Genomic DNA, 14236 nt, shown 5'->3' with positions numbered 1-14236 from the left:
ACCAAGACGTCTTTTACAAATGTCTACATGGGACGGGTTTGGAGTGACAGACTCATTTCACTACTGACTAAAACATTAATGGTGCAGTATGTCACAGGGGCAAAAACTGATGCCCTGGGAATGAGAACTGACTGATTTTAGTGTAACAGTGGACTTTTTTTCTTTACTAAGTTGAGTCTCTGTCCTGAAGTAATATGGATTACTGCAGTAGCTGAATAAAACGGTTTGCTGTGTACCAACACTTTCAAACTCTGAAGGTGACAGAGTCATTTACCTGGTTACCTTTGCTGAAAATGAATAAATGATTATAAAGTAACTTTTAGCATTGTCTTACTGTTTTTTAGATGGTTGAAAAGTAAAACAAGACTGAAGTTTGAATGGAAACACAAAGGCTTATTCATGCAACACAAAGGCTTTTGTGCCATGATGTCAGAGCAAAGAATGATGGATGATGAAATCAGAAGGTGCACAAAGAAAGAAAACAGAGGTGAACAGGTGGATCAAAACAGAAGAGTGACTCAAGGTAGGAAGAGAAACCAAAATATATGCAGAAAGTGAATTCAAAAGAAATGTAATTACAGTATAAAATATAACTCCCAACCAGATACTGAATATAAAGTTGATATTTCTTAATGCCACGGCGCTTTTAAGTACTCTGGGTCTTTAAAATGTGTTGCATAGATTTTTGGAGGAAATGTTTTCCCATGTTAACACTGACTTCCCGTAATTCTACAAAGAATGCTTATAGAAAAAACATCCCTGCCTCCATATGACATATCTTCCTGTATCTGTATTTTTCTCTAAACATATTCATCTCCCAGCGGCAGTAAATCACCTTCCAATCTCCAAGAATACAGCACATTATATGAGAATTTCTGATGGATATATGAGACCGTGTCATATTTCAACCATCGAGCGAGAAGAAGGTAATAAACTCTGAACGTGTGGTGGCAGAACTGACGCAAAGCTGCTGATATCATGTTGTTTTTGGCTAAGGAGATAGATGAAGAGACTGACAGAGAGAGGGAAAAATAAGGAAATAAGTCATTCCTTTTGTTTGTGCTTTGCTGGTAGGTGCAGGTAAGGCTGTCACAGTTCTCCTCTCCAAAGCCAGACTAAATAGTTTGTGACAGGGAGCCAGGTTTCTGTGTCCCGTAAAACAAAATGGGACCATATAGGATTTGTCTTTAAGGTTAATTTGGAGTATAAGCTCATTAAAAGGGATCTTCCATGGTTTTCCTGATCTGTCCATAAAGTCTATGTATATATATGACAGAAAAAATACTGATCCACAGCTCTCAATCTTTGAATTCACGTGTTCCATTGCACAAACCTGGTCATGCTGTCTCCCTTTACAAGCATTAGTGAAAGTGTGGCTCATTCAAAAAATGCCTGCCCTGAGTGCTCCCAGTACCTTCACCCTCCACATCGTCTTGCTCATAGGGGGTCATATGATTGTTGGGGTGTTCTCTGTATTACTGTAGGGTTTTTACCTTACATTATAAAGTGTTTTAAGGCAACTGTTGTTGTGATTTGGCACTACAGTATATAAAGAAAATTGCACCCTGCTGTTATGTGCTGGATTGTCTCAGAGGCATCTCTGCACAGCCTGCACCTGGGGTCTTACCTGGTGTGTACAGGGAGTGCAGAATTATTAGGCAAATGAGTATTTTGTCCACATCATCCTCTTCATGCATGTTGTCTTACTCCAAGCTGTATAGGCTCGAAAGCCTACTACCAATTAAGCATATTAGGTGATGTGCATCTCTGTAATGAGAAGGGGTGTGGTCTAATGACATCAACACCCTATATCAGGTGTGCATAATTATTAGGCAACTTCCTTTCCTTTGGCAAAATGGGTCAAAAGAAGGACTTGACAGGCTCAGAAAAGTCAAAAATAGTGAGATATCTTGCAGAGGGATGCAGCAGTCTTAAAATTGCAAAGCTTCTGAAGCGTGATCATCGAACAATCAAGCGTTTCATTCAAAATAGTCAACAGGGTCGCAAGAAGCGTGTGGAAAAACCAAGGCGCAAAATAACTGCCCATGAACTGAGAAAAGTCAAGCGTGCAGCTGCCAAGATGCCACTTGCCACCAGTTTGGCCATATTTCAGAGCTGCAACATCACTGGAGTGCCCAAAAGCACAAGGTGTGCAATACTCAGAGACATGGCCAAGGTAAGAAAGGCTGAAAGACGACCACCACTGAACAAGACACACAAGCTGAAACGTCAAGACTGGGCCAAGAAATATCTCAAGACTGATTTTTCTAAGGTTTTATGGACTGATGAAATGAGAGTGAGTCTTGATGGGCCAGATGGATGGGCCCGTGGCTGGATTGGTAAAGGGCAGAGAGCTCCAGTCCCACTCAGACGCCAGCAAGGTGGAGGTGGAGTACTGGTTTGGGCTGGTATCATCAAAGATGAGCTTGTGGGGCCTTTTCGGGTTGAGGATGGAGTCAAGCTCAACTCCCAGTCCTACTGCCAGTTTCTGGAAGACACCTTCTTCAAGCAGTGGTACAGGAAGAAGTCTGCATCCTTCAAGAAAAACATGATTTTCATGCAGGACAATGCTCCATCACACGTGTCCAAGTACTCCACAGCGTGGCTGGCAAGAAAGGGTATAAAAGAAGAAAAACTAATGACATGGCCTCCTTGTTCACCTGATCTGAACCCCATTGAGAACCTGTGGTCCATCATCAAATGTGAGATTTACAAGGAGGGAAAACAGTACACCTCTCTGAACAGTGTCTGGGAGGCTGTGGTTGCTGCTGCACGCAATGTTGATGGTGAACAGATCAAAACACTGACAGAATCCATGGATGGCAGGCTTTTGAGTGTCCCTGCAAAGAAAGGTGGCTATATTGGTCGCTGATTTGTTTTTGTTTTGTTTTTGAATGTCAGAAATGTATATTTGTGAATGTGGAGATGTTATATTGGTTTCACTGGTAAAAATAAATAATTGAAATGGGTATATATTTGTTTTTTGTTAAGTTGCCTAATAATTATGCACAGTAATAGTCACCTGCACACACAGATATCCCCCTAAAATAGCTAAAACTAAAAACAAACTAAAAACTACTTCCAAAAACATTCAGCTTTGATATTAATGAGTTTTTTGGGTTCATTGAGAACATGGTTGTTGTTCAATAATAAAATTATTCCTCAAAAATACAACTTGCCTAATAATTCTGCACTCCCTGTAGGAACCTACACTCTATCAAGTTTTTTCCTGCACTACCATGATTACTCTCTTTGTGCTGGCTTTCTCTATGTATTGATATGATTTTTCATTATCAGTCATTTCTTCTATCTGGTACATGCCGTGCAGGGGCCTGTCCTTCCATGATGGTTCCTCTCCTTGCTCCTTTTCTTTCTCAGGTTTCTGCTGTCTAGTTTTCACTAAGCACACTGGCTGGTGTGAGTCAAACCCTGGAAAAATGCAGGATAAACTGTACATGTGCATGGGAGTTTGCCCAACCAGTCTACATGTTTTTTGCAGTCTTTGTCCCTTGAAGTATCCTGTGGGAGGTGCTTTGGGAACATGAGGCATCTTGCTTGTTTTTACTAACCATTCGTCCCCTGTACAGCTACAGAGCTTGGGCTGTGTTGCTGGATTCGTTCCCAGTGACAGATGGATTGGTGCAGTGATGAACTGGTCCATCATGCTGAAGAAAGCCTCAAAGCAAAGCTTCACTAGTTCACCAGTTTATCTAAATCCCTGCCGTCACTTGTAGGCTCAAGCTTAATGAGTGGAAGAAGGACAACACTAATATGTACAAGCTGGTCTGGACTTTTTTCGCTTAGACAGCTGCCCCTGAAAAGATGGATAGATGGATCGAATCACTGTAAATACACAATATTGTAAATAACAACTATTATATTTATTTTTGTTTCATATAAGTTGTTTTTAGAGCTAGTTTACGTTTTCGGTTTGGTTTTTGTTAATTAGAATAATCGGTGGATAGTCAAAGTTGTCCAAAGATTCAAATAACACGCTCAAGTAATCCCTGTAAGCAAAAAGGCTTCAGACCAATCTGAACACTCAGTTTGATCACTTTATTTCACTCGTAGATCTGTATGATTTGAAAAACATGGGATATCTCAAAGCTCATCGCAGACACACAGCTTTGGCTACATCTGCTACATCTCTCTGGGATCGGCAGCAAATGTGATAAATTAGCTTTAAGGAGCTAAAACAACTCATTTCACAGAATAAGCTGCAAGTCTTCTACACAATAATGTTGTTAGAACAATATGAACTAATATAATTTGTAAATTCTGCAAAAGCTGCTCTACAATCTGTGCACATGAATATAGAGTCAGCATAATCAAAATCCAGGCACACAGCAACTTTTGCCAAATGAGCAACATAAGGAACAAATCACTGAACCACTCTTTAGTGTAGAAACAAATAACATTTATTTACACAACGATTATTTTACAGAGAGGAGTCAAGGAATGGTGAAAAAAGCAAGAAGGGGATCCAAAAACATGTCGGGGTCTCTAACACCAAAATAACAAACACTTTGAGACTGCATACCTCTGCCAAGGCCAAACATTCACACACCCTGCCTTCACTGGAGTCGTTCTGGTAAGAATTTCATGCAAATCAAATCACATGTGCACCCTGGCAAACTACAAAAAAGGAGGGAAGCCACAATAACCCTATGGGCCTTAATTTGCCTTTTCATGAGAAACTTAACAAACATTTTATCTCAAAAATTGAGCTTTTGGGAGATTAAACTGATTATTTCCAAGAAACACAATTCTAGGTCCAATAAACAAATTTACCACAGCTCCCAGTCATCACACAACACAGTAGTCAAATGACCCGGGGGACTTGATGCGCTCCACTTATTGATCGTACTCAGGTGTGGGGATAAGCAACCATTAAGCTCAGGTGTGCGGCGGACCTGATGCCAAGAATCAGCTTTATTTGTACTTTCACTGTACGCAACACAACAGACAAACAGACAATAACAACATTTGTTCAGTGGTGCAAAGATGCTAGAATAATTATGGGATGGCTAACCTATCTTTGGCTGTCCCCTTAGGAAGCCACACAAATATTGAACGCATAACGCATAACCAGTTAGTATATGGAGAGTGTGTATAAAGTATATATATACAGGGTGGTCCATTTATATGGATACACCGTAATAAAATGGGAATGGTTGGTGATATTAAAGTCCTGTTTGTGGCACATTAGTATATGTGAGGGGGCAAACTCCTCAAGATGGGTGGTGACCATGGTGGCCATTTAGAAGTCAGCCATCTTGGATACAACTTTTGTTTTTTCAATAGGAAGAGGGCCATGTGACACATCAAACTTATTGGTAATGTCACAAGAAAAACAATGGTGTGCTTGGTTTCAACGTAACTTTATTCTTTCATGAGTTATTTACAAGTTTCTCTTTGTTCACAGCCATTGACATGTCGAAGAGGTTAACACGTGAGGAGCGGATCGAAATTGTGTTGATATCTGGTGAACGCAGTAACCGGGTCACTGCAGCAGATTTCAATGCAAGACACCCTACGAGACCACCCATCTCCCATGCTACAGTTAGCAAACTGCTTGCTAAGTTTCGTGAAACTGGTTCAGTGTTGGATTTGCCAAAATGTGGACGCAAGAAAACTGTCACTAATGAAGAAACATCAGTGGCTGTCCTAGCTTCATTCAGCAAGAGCCCACAGCGTAGCACTCGCCGCATGTCACTAGAGAGTGGCATTAGTCAAACATCCCTTCGGCAGATATTAGCTACTCACAAATGGCACCCTTACAAACTCCAGCTACTGCAGCATCTCAACGAGGATGACCCAAATCAGCGCACAGAATTTGCAGAATGGGCAAAACAAAAATTGAAACAGGACCCTCATTTCACGCAGAAGATTTTATTCAGTGATGAGGCAAACTGTTATGTGTGGATGGTGAAGTTAACAAAGAAAACCACCGCTATTGGTCTGACACTAACCCACACTGGATGGATCCCTCCAAGACTGTTGGAACAACAAAAGTGATGGTTTGGTGTGGTATATGGGGTACAACGATAGTGGGTCCATTCTTCATCAATGGAAACCTCAAGGCCACTGGATATTTGAAATTGCTACATGATGATGCGTTTCCCTCTTTATGCACTGAAGCTGGCACGTTCCCTGAGTTTTTCCAGCAAGATGGTGCGCCACCACATTATGGGTGCCAGGTCCGAGCATTCCTAGATGAACAGTTTCCTGGAAAGTGGATTGGTCGTCGTGGGCCAGATGAATGGCCCCCAAGGTCTCCCGATCTGACCCCCTTAGACTTTTATCTTTGGGGTCATCTGAAGGCAATTGTCTATGGTGTGAAGATACGAGATGTGCAGCACCTGAAACTACGGATACTGGATGCCTGTGCTGGCATTTCTCCTGCGGTGTTGCTATCAGTGTGTGAAGAGTGGGAGAAGAGGGTTGCATTGACAATCCAACACAATTGGCAGCACATTGAACACATTTTATAAGTGGTCAGAAACTTGTAAATAACTCATGAAAGAATAAAGTTACGTTGAAACCAAGCACACCATTGTTTTTCTTGTGACATTACCAATAAGTTTGATGTGTCACATGGCCCTCTTCCTATTGAAAAAACAAAAGTTGTATCCAAGATGGCCGACTTCTAAATGGCCACCATGGTCACCACCCATCTTGAGGAGTTTGCCCCCTCACATATACTAATGTGCCACAAACAGGACTTTAATATCACCAACCATTCCCATTTTATCACGGTGTATCCATATAAATGGCCCACCCTGTACATACATATATATACATATGTTGTTGGAATGCTACTACGCAAGTAACCCTGGCGGAAGGGGTTACATGAATAGGATGAGGGACCTATGGAATCTTTGACACCCAGTATCCACATTAACGGCGAAACAACTAGTAGCTCAGTGTTCCAACATTCAGAAGAAGGCACTGCTCTCACAGCTAGAGACTGATGAGGTACAACATAAATGCTACGGCAAGGGGGAGCCAGGACGCCAGGTCAGGGGGGTGATATCATCACCCCCACCCATGATTGGGTACCAAGACCCAAGTGCGATTGAAGAAGGATCGTTGAGTGCGAGAGGAATTGACTTGAAAGATATAATCACGGCAAAGCTTGAAACCTGGATCCCCTGTAGCCGGTTACCAAGACTACGTGAAGTACCCTCAGAAGATCTACTAGATGATGTAAATGTAGCACTACGGACGATACCTACCGCCACCATTACCGAAACTAACAAGTTGATCTATACTACGGCAGCAGTGATCAGTGAGATGCTTGGCTATAAGTTGAACAGCCACAAGGGGCAGTACCCTCCATGGAGAAGGAGGCTAGAGGGCAAGATCAAAGTAGCACGGAGGGAGGTTAGCCAACTATCGGAGTTGCAGAAAGGTGCGACAAAGAAGGTGCATAACAAATACAGCAAGCTGTCCATACCTGAGGCCTTGGAAACTGCCAAGCAAAGACTCACAGCCTTGGCCAGCTGCTTGAGGAGGTACACCAGAGAGATAGAAGGCAGGTGAATAAACCAGCTATTCTCCAAAGAACCAGCCAAGGTGTACTCTCAGTGGCAAGGGAACAATACGGGAACGGCACCACCAAGGCTGGAGACGGAGCAATACTGGAAGAGCATATGGGAGCAGGACGCAACCCATAACGGCAATGCTCAGTGGCTAGTGGATCTGAGGGCAGACCATAGCAACCTCCCTGAACAGGGTCCAGTAACCATCACGGTGGCAGACATCCAAGCAAGGGTCTCTAGTATGAAGAATTGGACAGCACCAGGGCCCGACATGGTTCACGCCTACTGGCTGAAGAAGCTGACTGCACTCCACGAGTGTCTGGCAGCACAAATGAACCAGCTGCTAGTTGATGAGAGACACCCGGAATGGCTAACCGAAGGCCGGACAGTCCTGATCCTCAAGGACCCCCAGAAGAGATCGGTCCCATCGAACTACCGACCAATAAACTGCCTCAGTACTACATGGAAGCTCCTATCAGGCATCATATCGGCTAAGATGAACAGGCACATGGGTCAATACATCAGTCGGGCACAGAAAGGGATTGGCAAGAATACCAGAGGTGCAAAACACCAGCTACTGGTAGACAGAACAGTCAGCCGAGACTGCAAGACCAGACTGACCAACCTGTGCACAGCCTGGATTGATTACAAGAAGGCCTATGACTCAATGCCCCACAGCTGGATACTGGAATGCCTAGAATTGTACAAAATCAACAGGACCCTAAGAGCCTTCATCAGGAACTCAATGGGGATGTGGCGTACAACACTAGAGGCCAACTCCAAGCCCATAGCACAAGTCACCATCAAGTACGGGATCTACCAAGGAGATGCTCATTCCTCTCTGCTGTTCTGCATAGGCCTGAACCCCCTCAGTGAGATCATTAACAAGACTGGCTACGGATACCGACTATGGAACGGAGCAGTTGTCAGCCACCTCCTGTACATGGATGACATCAAGCTGTATGCCAAGACTGAACGAGACATCGATTCACTGATCCACACTACCAGGATATACAGCAATGACATTGGAATGTCGTTCGGACTGGAGAAGTGTAGTCGGATGGTAACAAAGATGGGGAAGGTAGTCAGAACTGAGGGGATTGAACTACCAGAAGGCAACAACATTGCAGACATAGAGGACAGTTACAAGTACCTGGGGATCCCGCAGGCGAATGGGAACCATGAAGAGGCCGCTAGAAAGGCTGCAACCACCAAATACCTGCAGAGGGTCAGGCAAGTCCTGAGGAGTCAGCTGAACGGTAAGAACAAGATCCGGGCCATCAACACCTACGCCCTGCCCGTGATCAGGTACCCTGCTGGGGTAATAGGCTGGCCAAAGGAGGAGATAGAAGCCACTGACATCAAGACAAGAAAGCTCCTTACCATGCATGGAGGGTTTCACCCCAAGTCCAGCACCCTGAGGCTGTACGCTAAGCGGAAGGAAGGGGGCTGGGGACTGGTGAGTGTCAGCACCACAGTCCAGGATGAGACAACGAACATCCAAGAATACATTCGGAAGATGGCCCCAACTGACAGCGTGCTCAGTGAATACCTCAGGCAGCAGAAACCCAAGAAAGAGGAGGGAGACGAGGAACCATCATGGAAGGACAGGCCCCTGCACGGTATGTACCACCGGCAGATAGAGGAGGTGGCTGATATCCAGAAATCCTACCAGTGGCTGGACAAAGCTGGACTGAAAGACAGCACAGAGGCACTAATCATGGCAGCACAAGAACAAGCTCTGAGTACAAGATCCATAGAGGCTGGGGTCTATCACACCAGGCAAGACCCCAGGTGCAGGCTGTGTAAAGATGCCCCAGAGACAATCCAGCACATAACAGCAGGGTGCAAGATGCTAGCAGGCAAGGCATACATGGAACTTCATAACCAAGTGGCAGGCATAGTGTACAGGAACATCTGTGCCGAGTATAACCTGGAAGTCCCGAGGTCAAAATGGGAGATGCCCCCAAGGGTGGTGGAGAATGACCGAGCTAAGATCCTGTGGGACTTCCAGATACAGACGGACAAAATGGTGGTGGCTAACCAACCGGACATAGTGGTGGTAGACAAACAGGAGAAGACGGCCGTAGTGATCGATGTAGCGGTTCCGAATGACAGCAATATCAGGAAGAAGGAACACGAGAAGCTGGAGAAATACCAAGGACTCAGAGAAGAGCTCGAGAGGATGTGGAGGGTGAAGGTAACGGTGGTCCCCGTGGTAATCGGAGCACTAGGTGCGGTGACTCCCAAGCTAGGCGAGTGGCTCCAGCAGATCCTGGGAACAACATCGGAGATCTCTGTCCAGAAGAGCGCAGTCCTGGGAACAGCTAAGATACTGCGCAGGGCCCTCAAGCTCCCAGGCCTCTGGTAGAGGACCCGAGCTTGAAGGATAAACCGCCCACAGGGGCGTGCTGGGTGTTTTTTTATATATTATATATATATGTATATATATAATTAAAAACTACTAAAGATTTTTAAGGTGAGAAAAAGTTCTTGGCTGGATTAAAATTAACTTTTGTATTTTTAATACAAAAATCTATTTTCTGGTTGCCAGGGTGACAAGCATCAGTAGTGCAGAGATTAAATACACTTCCCAGTGAAATCCGTGACTTTCAAAGTTTTGTCCAGTTGTGTGACAATGACTCATTGAACACAAGCAGCCACATGGCTTTTTTGTGTATATTTTATATTTTGCCAGCAGACCAGGCTGTTGAGTTTTATCTTTTGTGATGTTTTTCTTTCCTGATTAACATAAAAAACAAACTTTCAGGACTTGCTAGAAAGCCGTGAAAGGTGCGTGTTCATCAAGGACACTGAACAGACGGCCAGTTCATTTTCCAAATGTTGGCTTAAGTTTCTGTTTTGAAACTTATAATTCAAACATAGTTATTCAAATGAGAGTGAATCCCAAAACGTTTGCTGGGTGTTGATTACGCACGGTCTGAATAAACAGCCAAACATCAAGTGTACAGTAGATGACAACATCACTCCAGGAACTCACTGTTACTGGGCAGCTGAACAGATTTCCATGTAGTGATGTAATCTTAACGTTGCTATCCATATAGTGACATTTTAAGCTCGATCACTCTTCGGTGGCCTCACAGGACGGACGTTTGCTTCACTAGACCAAGCCGCTAGAACAGCTGTAACGAACGCCGCAGGCTCTGGGGACTGTGTGTTAATAATCGAAGCTTGTGTACCGAGTACAGCTGGACACTGACAGCTTGGTTTGTGCCGTGTGGTTTGTAAACTGGTTTTAGGGCAAGCAGAGCCCTGCCGAGAAGCTGGCAGGCTAGAGGAGTTTCACAGGAAGTATGTTTCCAGCGAAGGCTGGGAGGAGCAGCTGAAAATGATTTAACCACCAAAAACACTGGGAGGTGATGAGTAACCGAGTCACAATTCAGGGTTCACCGAGAGCATGAACAGACAACAGACTGAGGTGCGCTTGTGTATCTAAGCACATACTTTTCATAATAAATATTCATTATGTGCCACAGGATGTGAGGCTTAGAGACAGGATGGGTCCTGATCCTGATAAATTATAGCACAAATACATCGATTATGCTGTTTCTATTTGTGTGTTCCCAAACAGTCGGTGGATTAAGTAACGCTCTAAATGTTACTTCAAAGAAAGACTACAGAAAATTATAAAGCAAAAAGCATCATGTGCATTTTTCTGTATATTTATCAAACATCACAAATGTGAAAGCTAACGGTGGGTATTTTGCAGCTGGATGCATGGATGGGTAGTCTTCACCGGGATTTTGCAAGAAATAAATGAGCTGAATCAAACAAAGAGTTTTATATCAGGCTATCCAGGAAAAAGAAAATCTTATATTTTCTTTTTCCTGGAACTGATGCTTCAATAGTTTTCAGTCATTCCCTCCTGTTTCCCTCGTCTCTTTCACTGCGTTAGTCTCACGCATTAATTGTCTTTTGTTTGCTTCCTGTTTCAGTGTGAAGGTTATTTTTTTCTCAGATGTCTCCTTGAGGTTTGACATCATGTTTTTGTTCCTTTCCGTCTTTCGTGATTGTCTGTCCCACCCTCATTACTTTCATATGTGTTAGTAACAAGCACCCCCGTGTTTTTGTCATCTATATATAGATCTGTGTGTCCCTTTGCCTTTGTCAGATTATTTGTGCCCCTAGTAGTCATCGGCAAAAATGAAGCGAAGCGAAAACACAAAACCTGTGTCCAAAGATGGCACAATAAACAAAAAAATCAGATGATTTTACTGACAAACTTAAGAAAATCCTGTCATCCATGAAGGATACCATGTGTCAGCGTAAACCAGTAGGTTAGAAGTTTCCTTTCTATAATTGAGCTTGAATGAGCTTCAACAACAGGTGTAAAGACGCGCTCGTTCTTTCGGCACCGTAGACAGTATCTGTAGGCATTTCACAGTAAAATGACATACTTACATACAGCTTTATAATCTATAATATTCTAATATGGCCTGATGCAAATGAAATGACAAGTATCACTAAGAAAAATGTTGAGTAGGAAATGATGACAAATATTTACTGCGCATTTATTTGTGCAGGGTGTTTTTTCACAGACAGAAGTCACAGAAAATAATCTAAGAGTAAAAAAATTGCAAAAAGGACAAAAACAATATAAAATTAAATAAATATATGACCCCTTTTTAGTATTGAAACAAAGTTCCCCCAACACTGGGTAAAATCTGTAGACAAACATAATTTAGTAAAATGGTAAATGGCCTGTATTTATATAGCGCTTTACTAGTCCCTAAGGACCCCAAAGTGCTTTACACATCCAGTCATCCACCCATTCACACACACATTCACACACTGGTGATGGCAAGCTACATTGTAGCCACAGCCACCCTGGGGCGCACTGACAGAGGCGAGGCTGCCGGACACTGGCGCCACCGGGCCCTCTGACCACCACCAGTAGACAACGGGTGAAGTGTCTTGCCCAAGGACACAACGACCGAGACTGTCCAAGCCAGGGCTCAAACCGGCAACCTTCTGATTACAAGGCGAACTCCCAACTCTTGAGCCAACGATCGCCCCATAATTTAGTATGTGTGATGTGACTATTTTAAATTAAGGAGCTTGCCTTGTCTTTGTCTGTGCTCCAGCATGTCACCTGCAAAAGCTGTCTGCAGATTTCTCCCTGTAAGTCCTGTTGTAACCACCTGACAGACACTATTGTAGGTAAATGTAGGTAAATAAGTAACTCCTGTCAAGTTCATCCCACAGCTCTTACTTTAGTGTTCCTGGTCATAATTGACCGGTCAGTTTTAACAGCTCTTAAATTAACATAACAAACATTTTCCACCACCAAATTCAGTTCAGTGGGTTGTTCAGTGGGTCGTTCAGTCAGTGGGGATTGGGGGTTGAGTGGATTCCCATTCATTTCCTATGGAGGTCACTTTTGAACAGGAACACCACAGATGTAACAATATTGATTAAAACACTCAAAATGAAAAGGAAGGGGTGATCATCACTTTTATATGTTCAAGTGCATAGTGTGGAGGATGTCATAAGGCCTTGAGGCAATCAGATGTGAAACACAATATTTATGAGTGTTTTAAGTTGTAAATCAGACAGAGTTGACCTGAATGCGACAGGAAGGGTAAGTAAAATTCTAATTATATAGCACAGAGATCGAGGTGCTGTATATTCTAAGCTAGACCCTACAATAATACATACAGAGAAAAACCCAACAATCATATGACCCCCTATGAGCAAGCACTTTGGTGACAGTGGGAAGGAAAAACTCCCTTTTAACAGGAAGAAACCTCCGGCAGAACCAGGCTCAGGGAGGGGCGGGGCCATCTACTGTGATTGGTTGGGGTGAGAGAAAGAAAACAGGATAAAGACATGCTGTGGAAGAGAGACAGAGATTAATAACAAGTATGAAATTAACCAAGCTGTGTTAGCAACGGTGTCACATGTGAGTAACTGGAGGATTTGGTCAGAAGCTTCGCTGTGGTGTTTTGAACAACCTGCAGACGTTCCAGCGAGTTTTTGCTAACACACATAAACAATGAGTGACAGTAATGCGTGTGTGATAATATAATTGTAAGGACATAATCAAAGTTATTGGCTTCACCTGTCAAGGTTTCTGATGTTGTTGCCAGCAACACTATACATGATGTACAATTTCTCCAAATTTGTTAAATCTATTTTCTGTTTTCAGAAGGTCCAAAATAGTCAAACATTTGCACTGAAGGAACCAAAGATCATTTATGGACTTCCTAAGAGGGAAGAGAGAGTCCTGCACCGTCTCTAAGCCTTGTCCAGGGGGGTGTTAAAGCACTGATGTGTTTCATCTTTGACCTCAACAGGTGCAATAAACTGATTAAAGGTCAGGGAAGATTTGTCTTTTCTCCAATAAAGAGTTAACACGCAGCCAGTAACATCACATGTCTGCTGTAAGAAAAAAAAAGCACAGGAACAGCATGATCCAAAGGGGTGGTTTTATTTTTTCTGTAAACATGTGCTCAGAAATCATAGAAAAATAAAGCTCAGAAGTTGTCTGTTTGCTCTTTCTGCACAGAGCAAACAGCAGCTGCTAAAAGTGAATTCAGCTGAATTTAATGGCGCTAAGTGATCAAATTTACGCAGACACAGATTCCTCCAAATATAGCTTAAGATTCTGAACTTTGCGCACAGACAGCTCGTTCAGTTTAAACGGACAGTCGATCAAACAGCGAAGCAGT

The 14236-nt window shown here is 43.3% G+C and overlaps 1 long non-coding RNA gene across 1 annotated transcript; it reads left to right on the top strand.

Annotated features, from left to right (window-relative positions):
- Positions 1–355: 355 nt before the first annotated feature.
- LOC112847394 (uncharacterized) lies at positions 356–13983 on the top strand. The gene is made up of 3 exons (XR_003220920.1): positions 356–523; positions 822–926; positions 13714–13983. It is a non-coding gene; the product is annotated as an uncharacterized LOC112847394 (long non-coding RNA).
- Positions 13984–14236: the final 253 nt, after the last annotated feature.

Source organism: Oreochromis niloticus, linkage group LG1 (genome assembly GCF_001858045.2).
Source record: "Oreochromis niloticus isolate F11D_XX linkage group LG1, O_niloticus_UMD_NMBU, whole genome shotgun sequence".
Classification (NCBI taxonomy): domain Eukaryota; kingdom Metazoa; phylum Chordata; class Actinopteri; order Cichliformes; family Cichlidae; genus Oreochromis; species Oreochromis niloticus.
This window is presented reverse-complemented; position numbering and strand designations above follow the sequence as displayed.